The 13755-nt window shown below is 44.5% G+C and overlaps 1 protein-coding gene and 1 long non-coding RNA gene across 2 annotated transcripts in view; one reads left to right on the top strand and one right to left on the bottom strand.

Moving 5' to 3' along the window:
• The window catches only part of LOC140722307 (uncharacterized), a 141716-nt gene extending 134116 nt beyond the window's left edge, over nucleotides 1-7600 (bottom strand). The window contains exons 1-2 of the mRNA XM_073037094.1: nucleotides 7073-7600; nucleotides 5959-6125 (exon numbers count right to left, since the gene is read on the bottom strand). The gene's annotated coding sequence lies outside the window, so the exon portion shown is untranslated. The remainder of the gene's footprint in view (nucleotides 1-5958; nucleotides 6126-7072) is intronic.
• LOC140722301 (uncharacterized) overlaps nucleotides 1-13755 on the top strand; it is a 1042646-nt gene that overhangs the window by 230218 nt on the left and 798673 nt on the right. The window lies entirely within an intron of this gene.

The following is a 13755-nucleotide window of genomic DNA, read 5'->3' as shown; positions in this document are numbered from 1 at the left end:
ACCTGAACTGGAGCGGTACTAACATTCTTGCAGGGAAGTTTGCTAGAGCTTCTTGGGAGGGTTTAAACTAAATTTGCAGGGGGTGGGGATCCAGAATGTGAGAGAGGATAGCAAGAGGATGAATAAAGGACAGGTGGAGATTACACGGTTCCGGAATATTAAGTGTGTAGTAGAGGAAGGTGGGGCGGAACAAGCGATAAGGAGGACTCGTGTAGAGAGGGATGGTCTGACTGAACATGGAGTTAAATGTGTTGCAAGAATAAGTAAATGTAGGAAGGACAACAAAATTCTAGGGGCGTATAGCCCGATGGGAGTTCGGGGAGCTGGGTTAAGCACAATAGGCAGCAATTCAAACAGAGAGAGGAGAAATGGGTTAAAAATTCTATATCTGAATGCACGAAGTGTCAGGAATAAGGCGGATGAGCTTGAAGCCCAGGTGCGAATGGGTAACTATGATGTTGTTGGGATAACGGAGACATGGCTGCAGGGAGATCAGACCTGGGAAATGAATGTACAAAGGTATACTTGCATGTGGCAAAGGTAATGTCGCAGTAGTTATGGGGGATTTCAACATGCAGGTGAACTGGGAGAATCAGGTTGGTGCTGGACCACAGGATAGGGAGTTTGTAGAGTGCCTACGGGATGCATTCTTGGAACAGCTTGTACCAGAGCCAACCAGGGACAAGACTATTCTGGATTTAGTGTTATGTAATGAACAGGATTTGATAAGCGATCTCGCAGTAAAGGAGCCTTTAGGAGGTAGTGATCACAATATGATAAGCTTTTATCTGCAATTTGAGAAGGATAAGGGCAGCTCGGAGGTGTCAGTGTTGCAGATGAACAGGGGAAACTATGGAGCCATGAGGGAGGAGCTGGCCAAAGTTGACTGGACGGATAGCCTAGCAGAAAAGACAGTGGAAATGCAATGGCAGGTATTCTTGGGAATAATGCACAAGGTGCAAAATCAGTTCATCCCCCAGAAAAGGAAGGATTCAAAGGGGGGAAAGGGGCCTCAGTGGTTGACAAAGGAAGTCAGAGACTGCCTAGCATTAAAAAAAAGGAAATATGACAGAGCTAAGGTGAGTGGGTGGACAGATGATTGGGAAGTTTTTAAGGAACAACAGAACTTAACTAAAAAGACAATACGGGGAGAAAAAATGAGGTACGAACGCAAGCTAGCCAGGAATATAAAGGAAGATAGCAAAAGCTTTTTTTTTCAGGTATGTGAAGAGAAAGAAGATAGTTAAGAACAATGTTGGACCCTTAAAGAATGAATTGGGTGAAATTGTTATGGGAAACAGAGAAATGGCAGAAGAATTTAATGAGTACTTTAGATCTGTTTTCACTAAGGAAGACACAAGCAATCTCCCAGATGTATGGATGGGCCAAGGACATAGGGTAACAGAGGAAATGAAACAGATTGACATTTGGAAGGAAACGGTGATGAGAAGACTGATGGGACTGAAGGCTGACAAATCCCCAGGTCCAGATGGTCTGCACCCTAGGGTACTAAGAAGGTGGCTCTGGAAATTGCGGATGTATTGGTAATCATTTTCCAATGTTCCTTAGATTCAGGATCAGTTCCTGAGGATTGGAGAATGGCTAATGTTATCCCACTTTTTAAGAAAGGAGGGAGGGAGAAAACAGAGAACTATCGACCTGTCAGCCTGACATCGGTGGTGGGAGAGATGCTAGAGTCCATTATTAAGGATGAAATAGTGGCATATCTAGATAGCAGTGATAGGATTGGGCCGAGCCAGCATGGATTTACCAAGGGTAAATCATGCTTGACTAATCTGTTGGAGTTTTTCGAGGATGTAACCAGGAAGTTAGATGGGGGAGATCCAGTGGATGTAGTGTACCTCGATTTTCAGAAGGCATTTGATAAGGTCCCACATAGAAGATTGGTGGGTGAAATCAAAGCTCAGGGCATCAGGGGGAAGGCATTGACATGGATAGAAAACTGGTTGGCAGATAGAAAGCAAAGGGTAGCGGTGAATGGGTGTTTCTCAGAATGGCAGGTGGTGACTAGTGGGGTGCCACAGGGCTCGGTATTGGGACCACAGCTGTTTACCATTTACGTTAACGATTTGGATGAAGGTATAGAGAATAGCATCAGCAAATTTGCTGATGATACTAAGCTGGGTGGCAGTGTGACATGTGATGAGGATGTTAGGAGAATTCAGGGTGACTTGGATAGGCTGGATGAGTGGGCAGATACTTGGCAGATGGCGTTTAATGTGAATAAGTGTGAGGTTATCCACTTTGGGAGTAAGAACAGGAAGGCAGATTATTATCTGAATGGTATAGAGTTGGGTAAGGGAGTAATACAAAGAGATCTCGGAGTCCTTGTTCATCAGTCACTGAAGGTGAATGAGCAAGTGCAGCAGGCAGTGACGAAGGCTAATGGAATGTTGGCCTTTATTACAAAGGGAATTGAGTACAAGAGCAAGGAAATCCTCTTGCATTTTTACAGAGCCCTGGTGAGACCACACCTGGAGTATTGTGTACAGTTTTGGTCTCCAGGGTTAAGGAAGGACATCCTGGCTGTAGAGGAAGTGCAGCGTAGATTCACGAGGTTAATTCCTGGGATGTCTGGACTGTCTTACGCAGAGAGGTTAGAGAGACTGGGCTTGTACACGCTGGAATTAAGGAGATTGAGAGGGGATCTGATTGAAACATATAAGATTATTAAGGGATTGGACAAGATAGAGGCAGGAAATATGTTCCAGATGCTGGGAGAGTCCAGTACCAGAGGGCATGGTTTGAGAATAAGGGGTAGGTCATTTAGGACACAGTTAAGGAAAACCTTCTTCTCCCAGAGAGTTGGGGGGGTCTGGAATGCATTGCCTCAGAAGGTAGTAGAGGTCAATTCTCCAGATGCTTTCAAGAAGGAGCTAGATAGGTATCTTATGGATAGGGGAATCAAGGGATATGGGGACAAGGCAGGAACTGGGTATTGATAGTAGATGATCAGCCATGATCTCAAAATGGCGGTGCAGGCTTGAAGGGCCGAATGGTCTACTTCTGCACCTATTGTCTATTGAATGTGTGATTGTCACTTTGTTTGATCCACTCGAGTGGATCTTTACATTTGGCAGTAACCTGTGAAGACCACTTGTGCTAACCCTTGCCTGGGGGTGGTAATTCACTTGTACAGGGTAACCCGTGACAAATCACTGTTGGTGATAATTCCTATAATCCATATGGGGATTTTGATGGAGTATCCCGTGGCTACCACTTTTGTTAACCCTTAACTGGATTCAGGTGTGTTATGTGGTAACCACTTGTGAGAAAGGTATTCTGTGGAAATCACTGTCAGTTATACTTTGTGTGTTGGATCTGGATTGGGAGAACCTTGTGGAATCTACCTGTGTGTTAACCCTTGCCTGGGTGGTAGTTCCCTTTGAAGACGGTACCCCCTGTTATCAGCTAGTTTTGGTGATAATTCATATGTGGATTTGGAACGAAGACGGATAAGATCTTCGGCGACTGTTATCCTGTTTTACCACCGTGGAACTTGTGGAATTGGAAGCAATTGCCTACTCTCGACATTCACCTTCGATTACAAATATCTCTCTCACATCATTTATTCCGTGGATGAGCTGAACTTTCATACTTTACCATCTTAAGACTCTAAGCTTGGTATTCCCTGAGCTCAATGGTTTGGGAGTTATATTTACACATATGTATACACATAACACTGTTAACCATAGAACACTACAGCACAGTACAGGCCCTTCAGCCCTCCATGTTGTGCCGACCCATATAATCCTTTAAAAAATGTACTAAATCCACACTACCACATAACCCTGTATTTTTCTTTCATCCATGTGCCTGTCCAAGAGGCACTTAAATATCCCGAATGTTATAGCCTCCACCACCATCCCTGGCAAGTCATTCCAGGCACCCACAACCCTCTGTGTAAAATAACTTACCACTGATGTCTCCCCTAGACTTCCCTCCCTTAATTTTTTACATATGCCCTCTGGTATTTGCTATTGCTGCCCTGGGAAACAGATCCACCCTGTCTATGCTTCTCATAATCTTGTAGACCTCTATCGTCCCCTCTCATTCTTCTACTCTCCAAAGAGAAAAGTCCCAGCTCTGCTACCCTTGATTCATATGGCTTGTTCTCCAAACCAGGCAACATCCTGGTAGATCTCCTCTGCACCCTCTCCATAGTGTCCACATCCTTCCTATAATGAGTTGACCAGAATTGAACATTAAGTGCAGTCTCACCAGAGATTTGTAGAGTTGCAACATGACCTCTCTACTCTTGAACTCAATCCCCCTGTTAATGAAGCCTAGCATACCATAGGCCTTCTTAACCACCCTATCAACCTGTGCAGCAACCTTGAGGGATGTATGGATTTGAACCCCAAGGTCCCTTTTGATTGTTTTGCTTAAGTTGTTATATTATAAGTAGATACAAATAAAGATAGTGGTGTTAACATCAAAACCAGACTCCATGTGTGGTCTATTGCTGCTGGTTCATTTAAATTGTTACAGGTATGTAACAGTGGTGTTCGTGTTTATGTCTTTGAGAGGGATCACCCCACAATCCGGGGTCCCCATGTTAACACATTTCTGTGTCTCTGTCACACCGATGCCAAACAGGTAGAACTAGGGCCACCAAACGCAACTTCACAGACTGGGAAACATGCATCCTGGCCATACTTGCAGGTGCCCAGCAGCGGAGAGGAATAACTGAGACTGAGTGATTTTGGATGATCACTTTTCTCTCCTATGGAGTAGCCAGGAATCCACCAAAGATAATCAATTTGGCTAAGGCACTTGAGGAGCCGGACACAATACTGCAGGGGCCCTGACAGAAACAAAGGCCCAAGTAACAGAAATATCAACTGAAATGATTGCAATCCGGCAAACAGTCGTACAGAATCGTATGGCTTTAGATTTTATCCAAGCTGAGAAAGGGGGAACCTGTGTTATTATTGACACAGAATGCTGCACCTATATCCCTGATGAGTCTACTAACATTACATCCCTCTCCAAGCACACTGCCAGGGAGATTGACAGCATCAAGAAAGTAGGGCAGGATTTACACAGGTTCACCGAAGGGTTGAAATGGTAGTATTTGAAGGCCTGTTTGGTAATATGTGAGGCATGATATTGCATTATGGCTTAATAGTTGTGCATATCATTGTTATAATTACTGTTGTGCATTGTTTTTATTCATTGATAAGTCAATGCTGTACACGGTTGCTCTCTCTGTAAAAAAAATTATGGCTTTGTTGATCATGTAATGATCAAAAGGAGGGAGTGGTAAAGTATGTAAAAGGGTTAACACTTCCTTAAACAATAGCCGCCTGTTCTTCTGAAAGAAATTGCTGATGATTAGCCAATGTACTAAGCCATGCTGAGCCATATTTCTTCTTGAGGGCAGCTAGCTAGGGTTTCTGGATGTTTATCTGAATTGTGCACTCATGCGTAGAGATAGGACAGCTTCAGTCCGTTCTGTGTGTTTAAGCCATTATGACTATTTTGTAATTTAAATTAAGGGGCTGTAATATAGTAAATAACTTTGGCTCCAGCCTGCCTTGTGTGGTGGGTATCTGGACAGATATATCTGTGGTGTAAGGGGAATTGTTAGTCAGTTAGTGGATTGGATACTAACGACACTAACGACATAAACAGTCTATGACTGTTCCTGTTTGAACGACTAACTGAGTAAGCCCCAGGTGCTTGGAGTAAAGAGTTTGTATTTATACGGTCTCTGAGTGACTTTATCCGGATTCGACTTCCACAGAATGGGAGTGGTTTCAAAGGACTGGGCTGCTGGAAGCACATTACCAGACCTGGAGTGATTGCAACTGGATCTGACAGAGGCATAACTGGCTCCTCTGGGCACATTCAGTCTCACTCCAACAATTTCCTACCTTCCTTTTACAGGTATGTAATGTCTAAAGGACCAGTGTTTCAGTAAATGAGACTCACCAAACTTTCTCCTGACTGAATCACTGGATTCTATGAGTCAGATGGGTTCTCTCCAGTTGACGCTCTCAATCCTCGGGTTGGTTCACTTGTTGATGTTCCACTGTCTTCAGTTGTGGTTTGCTTCCAGTTGGGTTTTTCTTCCAATAAATCTCTCACCGCAGGTCTAACTTTAACATGAAAGATAATGAAGCACATTGACAATAGAAAGGAGAACCAAACATTTCTGCTTAATGTTACTAAGAGCAAAACTCACTGAAATTTAAATGTTGAAGGTAGATATAATGATCTCAGTGAACAATCTTTTATTGTCCCTCACACGTCACAAAACGATATGGGATAAGAAGGAGCCATCATTCAGTTATGGTCAGACATAAGACACAGGAACAGAATTAGGTGATTCGATCAATCTGGTCTGCCCCACCACTCAACCATGGCTGATTTTCATTCCAACACCATATTCCTGCCTTCCTCCAGTAACCCTGAAGCTACTTAGCAATCATCAATATATTAATCTCTGTCATAAACATACCCAAATGGCAGCCTCAACCACCCTCTACAGCAACAAATTCCACAAATCAGACTTCCTTTGGCTGAAGAAATTTTCTCACCTCAATTTTAAAGGGAAGCATCTTTATTCTGAGCCTGTGCTGTCAGATCACAGATTCTCTGTCTAATGGAAACATCCTTTCCATGTCCATTTTATCCAGGCTTTTCAGCATTCCGTAGGTTTACTTAACCATACATCCCTCCACCACCCCCCACTCTGAACTCCATTGAGCACAGGTCCAGAACCATCAAATACTTTTCATACATAAAGCCGATCATTCCTGAGATTATTCTTGTAAACATTGTTAGCAACACACCACGTGATCGTGCGTCACAAAGCAGATCTGCGGCGCACAGCCTCACGTGACCTGTTGGCGGGACTCCCCTTTCAATTCTGCGGAAATAGACAGCCTGGGCTCCTGGTTTGGATCGCTCAATGCAGATTCAGTGAAGTCGACACATTTCTGACGAGCCCAGATAACTGGGTACTAAATGAGTAATTGGCCCTCAGTTCGGGGCTCAAGGCCAATATCGGACCTCCCCGCCCGGGATCGGTCTCAATACTCACCGATGGGAAAGTGATATTTTCGGCCCGCAGACAGTGATCCCGAATCCGCAGAACGGCGCCAGCCTGGAGACTGTGAGCATGCGCAAAGTGATTGGTGCATCATCCGGAGGGCGGGGCCTCGGAAGCGACGCACAGATGCTGCCCATCTGTGGTTAAATGGGAGGGGAAAATGGGATCACCTGACTCCTCCTTCCCCCCCGGCTGTGACTCCAGCTATCCATTACTCTGTGGAAAGAAGCAAACTTGCCACTCACATCTCCTCTCACCCTAAATGTATTAGCCATTTCACCCCCAGGAAAAATATATCGTCTTTCCACTATTTATTCCTCTCGTAATCTTATAAATGTCCATCCAGTCTCACCCCAGTCTGCGCCGCTCTGGAGTAAACAACACAAGTTTGTGCAACCTCTCGTTACAGCTCATGCCTCTAATCCAGGCAATATTCTGGTGAACCTATTCTGCGAACAGAACTGTATGAAATACTTCAGATGTGGTCTAACTAGTTGAATAAAACTGTGTTACGAACTGTAACGTTTTAGAAACGAAACAGCAGCAATACAGTTCACACCGGAGTCTGGTTTTGATGTTAAAACCACTTATTTATTAGTATCTACTTATAGTAACTTAACGAAATAAAGGAAAGGTAACAGTGTTATGTGTAAATATAACTCCCAAACTATCGAGCCTGAGGGAACAAAGCTTAGAGTCTTGAGATGGTAAAGTAGGAAAATTCAGTAATCCCCGGAATAAATGATGGGAGAGAGATATTTGTAATCCAGGGTGAAACGTAGAGAAAAGGCCGTTACTTCGAAATAACCGTCGTCGAAAATTTTATCCGTTGAATCTGTCCATATACAAGTTATCAGCGAAAGTGACCTGTCACAGTAATACCGTCTATCAGGGGTTACCGCACAACATACCCAGGCAAGGGTTAACACAAGTAACAACCACACACATTCGTTGTGGTTCTGTGCACCGATGATCAACGCACTCTTCTGGGCATCGGAGAGTTCCAAGCCTCAGCTGCGACTAACTGAAGCTATCAGCTTTTCCACTCACACACACACTCTCTCTCTCTCTCTCTCTCTCCCCCCCCCCCCCCCCCCCGCTCTCTCTCTCTCTCTCTCTTCAGACTGGCCGACAGCCTGTCTGCAGATCGCTCTCTCTCTCTCTCATGATTAATCCACAGTTAGCGCTGTCAGCCTGTGACTGACGTCATAGTCCCGCCTCCTCACGCCGGCGCTCTTAAAGAAACAGTCACAGTACGACCGCAGGCACGTAACAGCTGCAACACAACTTCCCGACTTTTGAACTCAATGCTTCAACTAATAAAGACAACCACGCCATTTGCCTTCTTAACCACCCGATCAATCTGTGCAGTCTCTTTCAGGAGCGATGAACTTGGAGTCTGAGATCCCTCTGATCATCAACACTGTTCAGGGTTTTGCATTTAACAGTGTACTGTCTCATACATTCGACCTACCGAGCTGCCGAGATGATCATCACTGATCAAATCTCACTGAGATTTCTCAGGTCCTGTTGAATTTATTGCCAAGTGCACAAGTACGGGAAGGTACAGGTACAGAGAAACATTGACTTGTGGCAGCATCACAGGCAAGTAAATTCGGATAACACACGGAACACAGATTATACGATTCTCTGTCAGTAACAATCTATTATCTATAAACATGTCATTAACCGTATTTTATATACAGTACTTTCTGTCATGATCAATATTTAAATGTGCAATAACGGACTTGGAAATGTTGAATTTGGTCCATGTTTCCATTCCTCCTGTAATCCACAACCAGCTCCTTTGTTTTTGACACAATGAGGGAGAGGTTGTTTTCTTGACACCACTGTGTCGGGGTGATGACTTCTTCTCTGTCGGCTGTCTCGTTATTATTTGAGATTAGGCCAGTCAGTGTAGTGTCGTCAGCAAATTTAATAAGCAGATTGGAGCTGTGGGTGACGACACAAGTCATGGATATACAGAGAGATAAAGGAGGGGGCAAGGAGACGCCCCTGTGGGGTATGTGTGCTGGGGGTCAGAGAGACAGAGGTGAGGGAGCCCACTCGCGCGATCTGACAGGAAGTCCAGGATCCAGCTACACAAGACACGGTGAAGGCCGAGGTCTCTGAGCTTCTTGTCGATACTTCTCGCCTTCGTATGGCTGCTACTCTGCCCATGACTGCAAGGAACGGCAGAGAACTTTGGAGAGCGGAGAACATCAGAGAAACAAGCCTCCCCTCCATGGACTCTTCCTACACTTCCCCTGCCTCGGAAAAGCAGGCCATGTACTCACAACCTGGACATTCTTGCTGCAAACCCGCTCCCCATCGGGGAAGAGATACGAAAGCCTTAAAGCGCGAACCACCCGGCTCAAGGTCGGCTTCCTGTCTGTGGTTATAAGCCAAATGAATGATAAAATGGACTCGACCTCACAATGTAACTCGACGTGACCCTGCACCATATGTCTATCTACACTGCACTTTCTCTGCAGCCATAATGCTTTGTTACAGTTATTGTCTTGTCTTATATCAACTCAATGTACTGTCGTAATGTACTGATCTGTGTGGCTGGTACGTCAGGCAAGCTATTCACTGTAGCTCAGTACGTGATAAGAATAAACAATATCCCCATTTTAATTGTGTGGAAATATTAGACAGACTGAGCTTCTGCTTTGGAAACTCAGAAGGAAACTTAACTGACTGTTGTAATTTCTGAGGAATGCAAATAAATGGAAAAGGCTTCAATCTCGCATTACGATGTGCGGTAACTGGGATCAGGTGACCGGTGGTGGGTCTCCCATATCAATATCAGAATCAGGTTTAATAGCACCGGCATATGTCATGAAATCTGTTGTCTCTGCGGCAACAGGAGAACCTAATTCATAACAATAGATTTTAACAACTATGAATTACAATAATATACATATTAAATCGTTAAATTATATAAGTAGTGCAAAAATAAACATAAAAACTAAACTCTTTTAATTGTGTGGATATTCTGGAGCAAAGCTTAACTGAACTGTCCACATTGATGAGAAGCTCAGAAAAATAGTAAAGGCTAAATTCTCATATGAATGGGTCAGGCATCCAGAAATATTGGCTACACTTTGGCAGGGAGAAACAGTGGAATAGACCATAAGACCATAAAATATTGGAGCAGAAGTTGGCCATTCGGCCCACCGAGTCTGCTCCGTCATTCAATGATGGCTGTTCCAATTCATCCTGTCATCTCCACTCCCCTGACTTGGTCCCATACCCTTTGATGCGCTGGCTAATCAAGAAGCTATCTATCTCTGCCTTAAATACACCCAATGACTTGGCTTCACAGCCACTCATGGCAACAAATTCCACAGATTTACCACCCACTGACTGAAGTAATTTATCCGCATCTCCATTCCAAAATGGACGTCCTTCAGTTCTGAAGACATGCCCTCTTGTCCTAGCATCCCCTACCATTGGAAATTTACTTTGCCATATCTAATCTGTAATGGTCTTTTAACATTCAGAATGTTTCTATGAGGTCCCTATTATTCTCCTGAACTCCAGGGGACACAGCCCATGAGCTGTCAGACCCTCCTCATATGGTAAACCTTTCATTGCTGGAATAATTCTAGTGAATCTTCTCTAAACCCTCTACAATGCCAGTATATCATTTCTAAAATAAGGATCCCAAAACTGCACACAATAGTCTGTGTGATCTCACGAGTGCCTTACAGAGTCGCACCATCGCATCCTTGCTCTTAATTCAACCCATAGAGACTCTACACCTTCCAGTCATATGTCATCTCCTTCCAATGATTTAATATTGTACACAGGGCCACACCACTTCCTGTGCCTACCCACCTCTCTTTCAGATACACCGTACATCGTTGGACTTCCAGCTGCCAATGGCCGCCATTCTTTAGCCAAGTTTCACAGATAGCCACAGGGTCATGTTTGCCAATCTGTAGCTGGATTTCAAGATTGTTCATTTTATTCCTTATGCTGCGTGCATTCAAATACAACACTCTCAGTCCAGTATGTGCTGCTTTCTGTTTTAATCGCACAATGACTCTATTGCCCTGTAACTCATGCCACTGGTTTTGATTAAGCTTCATCTCCTGCCTGTTCTTTCTATAATCTCCGTTGCACACAATCTTTGATTTATTTCTGTTTTCCCCTTCCTCAGCCCAATCACTCCGGGTCCCATCTTTGTATACCTGTCTGGACACGCCCCTCTGCTGACTGCTCCTCCTCCTCCCTCAGTCACCTACTCCTGAGGTTCAATAACATTGCTGACTCTGAGTTTACCACCGTCAAATGCCAGGAGGGATATAATAATAATAATAATCATCATCATCATCATCATCATCATCATAATAATAATAATAATAAGAAGAAGAAGAAGAAGAAGAAGAAGAAGAAGAAGAAGAAGAAGAAGAAGAAGAAGAAGAAGAAGAAGAAGAAGAAGAAGAAGAAGAAGAAGAAGAAGAACAAGAACAAGAAGAAGAAAGTTTCTGGTGGCAGCCGTGTAAATAAAATGTGATCTAGCGTGTCCAATCCGTTAATAATCTTACCTGTTTCATTCAGATCCCCTCTCATCCTTCTAAGAATGCGAAGGAGACAGACAAACTGAGCCAAGTCACAGACTGATGAAGGGGAGGAATGATCCATTTTGATACAGAGAGGGAAGCAGAGAATTTGATATTGTGCCTGACACCGGAACTGTAGCCAGTTAGAAGATGAAGTGTTGTTCCTCCAAATTGTTTTGAGCTGTGAAAGTGTTTTTTTTATCAGAAGACACAATGGAGACTAAAATTATCTGAGTTGAAATGTTGTCCTTCTCCCAGTGACGTGCTTTGTAAACTTTCAACAGTGTAGAAAGATCAAGGGATTTGTGTATGGGAATCTCAAACGTTGTTTCCGCTGTATCTGTCAGTTCACCAGCGCTTGCATGTCGCCGATCCTTGAATGTGGGGGCGGAGATACGGGAGAAGACAGCGCCCCACTCGCTGCAAGACAGCCCGATCATGTGTCCGTGTTCGTGATCTGATTGGATACATTGCCACGACGTTGATAGCAGTGTGATGTCATTCACTGACGAAGTGTCTCGGCCCGAAAAGTTGACAGCTCGTTTCAACGGATGCTGAGTTCATCCAGCTTGTTTGTACGTGTTGATGTCATTCACTGGCACTCATTTTGGAAGGGATTCAATCGGCCATCGCAGATACACCAACAGCTTCGCACTGGGAAGCGGCCGTTCACCTGCTCCGTGTGTGCAAAGAGACACATTCAGTTAACCCACCTTGTGATGCTCCGGTGAGTTCACAATAAATAGAGGCCACATTTCTGTCCGGAGTGAGCAAAGAGTTTTACTCAGTCATCCCAGCTGCTGCAACACCAGCAACTTCACATCAGGGAGGAAGTTCAAATCAGCTCTGTGTTAAATGTTTAACCATCACGGTGACTGAAGGCAGCTGCAGGTTCATGAGGGACTGTTACTGTCAGATTCTGCAGTTCTTTCAGCTGCTCATCGCACCCAGGACTGAACCCTGGTCACTGAGCATTGGAAGAGTCTGTTCTGCTGATGTTAACCTTAAACTGGACTGATGTTTAATATTGTGGATCTGTGAAAGATAAACCAGTTCTGTTTCAAATCCCGTGTCTCAGGTACTGACTGTCTCTGCCAGACTCAGAATGTACACTAGAGAGGCCCATGTTTCTGTTCCATATCAGTATTTAGAAATATATCCCTGCCACTCCCCATTCAATCTCCCTGTGATTACCGGTTGCAGCTAGTCGCCACTCTAGGAGATTTCCCTTGAATTTCATAAAATCATAGAAATCTACAGCACATTACAGACGCTTTGGCCCACAATGTTGTGCCGACCATGTAACTTACTCTAACTCTGTTATGGACGGAAAGTTATCCGACCAAGCAGGACCGTGGTATCAGAGAAAATGTATCCGCGACAAGAATGAGACTGTACACCAGATCACAGTATTACACTTATTTATTAGTAAAATATTAGCATAAATGACACTTCATTGCGGAAAGCGGCTTAACTTAACTACCCACGCTGTGCAACTGCCCTTCTCCCGATACAGGCAATACTTATCAACGCGTACGCTGTGCAACTGCCCTTTTCCCGATATAAGCAATACTTATCAACGTGTGGTTAATCCCACTCCCACACGACTCATACGGGGCCAGGAACAGGTGTGATGAAGCACCCACGCCAGCGAACGCGGTCTTCACCTGGGATGTTTCGTCCCCACCTGGGGTTCCTTCTGGTCTTGCTAGTTGTTGTCCTTCTCCACGGACTGCATGTCGTCCTCTCTCTGTCTACCTGCTTGTCTTCTCTCTGCACCTCACAGCCCCTGGCCCCTTTCTATATCCCCTTAGAACAATGAGAGCAATAAATATCTCCTTAAAACAATGACATCCTGTACAGTGCCCCTACATGCCTACACGGTACAGTTACCACAGGACAATTTAGGACGCGTTACGGTTGACGAGCTGGGACCGATTGCATTGTCCCATTTCCTGGCCCGACGCCATCCGTTCTGCTACATTAACAACCCACTACCCCACCAAATACCACACGGTCAGTGGAAACTTACAACAACCCATTAACCTCTCAAGTCCCACATTATTTTCCTTACAATACACTCCACCCCCTCGGTACCAA

The sequence above is a fragment of the Hemitrygon akajei genome, unplaced genomic scaffold (assembly GCF_048418815.1).
Source record: "Hemitrygon akajei unplaced genomic scaffold, sHemAka1.3 Scf000074, whole genome shotgun sequence".
Lineage (NCBI taxonomy): Eukaryota > Metazoa > Chordata > Chondrichthyes > Myliobatiformes > Dasyatidae > Hemitrygon > Hemitrygon akajei.
The sequence above is the reverse complement of the archived record's forward strand: the minus strand, read 5'-3'. Positions and strand labels throughout refer to the sequence as shown.